This window comes from Theropithecus gelada, chromosome 1 (assembly GCF_003255815.1).
Source record: "Theropithecus gelada isolate Dixy chromosome 1, Tgel_1.0, whole genome shotgun sequence".
Taxonomy (NCBI): Eukaryota; Metazoa; Chordata; class Mammalia; order Primates; family Cercopithecidae; genus Theropithecus; species Theropithecus gelada.
Genome location: NC_037668.1, coordinates 54,079,620 through 54,081,090, shown reverse-complemented (window position 1 = coordinate 54,081,090; position 1,471 = coordinate 54,079,620). Strand labels below are relative to the sequence as shown.

The window sequence follows — 1,471 nt, the reverse complement described above, 5'->3', positions numbered from 1 at the left end:
TTGCTTTGTTACCTAGGCTGGAGTGCAATGGCACGATCTCAGCTCACTGCAACCTCTGTCCCCCAGGTTCAAGGGATGCTCATGCCTCAGCCTCCCGAGTAGCTGGGACTATAGTCATGTGCCACCACACCCAGCTAATTTTTGTATTTTTAGTAGAGATGGGGTTTTGTCATGTTGGCCAGGCTGGTCTCGAACTTCTGGCCTCAAGTGATCTGCCCGTCTTGGCCTCCCAAAGTGCTGGGATTACCCTATCGGCCAAATTTTTGTACTTTTTGTAGAGATGAGATTTCACTGTGTTCCCCAGGCTGGTCTTGAACTCTGGAGTTCAAGCATCCTAAAGTGCTCGGGTTATAGGTGTGAATCACTGAGGCTGGCCTGAGGACATTTTTTATTGAACGAGTGGCCACTTATATAATATTTTTGCCAAAAATATTTACCTTTAATTATAAAGAAATAATCAGATCATTTTGTAGTTCATAAGCATGATGATTGGGTATTCCCATGGATGTGTGAAATGTGCCATCCACAAACATTGTTATGATGTTAGCACATTACCCGTCTGACATGAAAAAAAGAAAAAAGGGCCAGGCACAGTGGCTCATGCCTCCTAGCACTTTGGGAGGCTGAGGCGAATGGATCACGAGGTCAGGAGTTCGAAACCAGCCTGGCCAACATGGTAAAACCCTGTCTCTACTAAAAATACAAAAATTAGCCAGGCGTGGTGGTGGGTGCCTGTAATCCCAGCTACTTGGGTGGTTGAGGCAGGAGAATTGCTTGAACCTGGGAGGCGGAGGTTGCAGTGAGCCGAGATCACACCACTGCACTCCCGCCTGGGCGACACAGTGAGACTCCGTCTCAAAATAAATAAATAAAAAATAAATAAAAGAAAAGAAAAAGAAAAAAATGATAATCAGATTAATCCAAATTAAGACCTTACCTCTCCAAAAGTGGCAATGTCATGAAAAACAAAAAAGGTGGGGTGAATTGTTCAAGAATAAAGGAAACAAGAGACCTGAGGAGTAAATGCAATACTGAATTTTTTTTAAACTACAGAGTCAAGTTTGAGGACAATTGGGAACATCTGAATATGGATTATATAGTAGATAATAAAATTGTATCTGCATTAAATTTATTAAGGATGACAATCATAGTTATGTAGGTGTACTCAACTGAATGGTGCCTGCCCTCAAAAGATATGCCAATGTTCTAATCCCCAGAACATATGAATGCTATTTAGAAAGTGGATCTTCAGGCCGGGCGCGGTGGCTCAAGCCTGTAATCCTAGCACTTTGGGAGGCCGAGACGGGCGGATCACGAGGTCAGGAGATCGAGACCATCCTGGCTAACACGGTGAAACCCCGTCTCTACTAAAAAATACAAAAAACTAGCCGGGCGAGGTGGCTGGCGCCTGTAGTCCCAGCTACTCGGGAGGCTGAGGCAGGAGAATAGCGTAAACCCGGGAGGCAGAGCT

The 1,471-nt window shown here is 44.7% G+C and overlaps 1 non-coding gene across 1 annotated transcript; it reads left to right on the top strand.

The window, feature by feature from the left end:
• The first annotated feature begins 461 nt into the window (after positions 1–461).
• LOC112616383 lies at positions 462–565 on the top strand. The gene has a single exon (XR_003117624.1). It is a non-coding gene; the product is annotated as a small nucleolar RNA U13 (small nucleolar RNA).
• Positions 566–1,471: the final 906 nt, after the last annotated feature.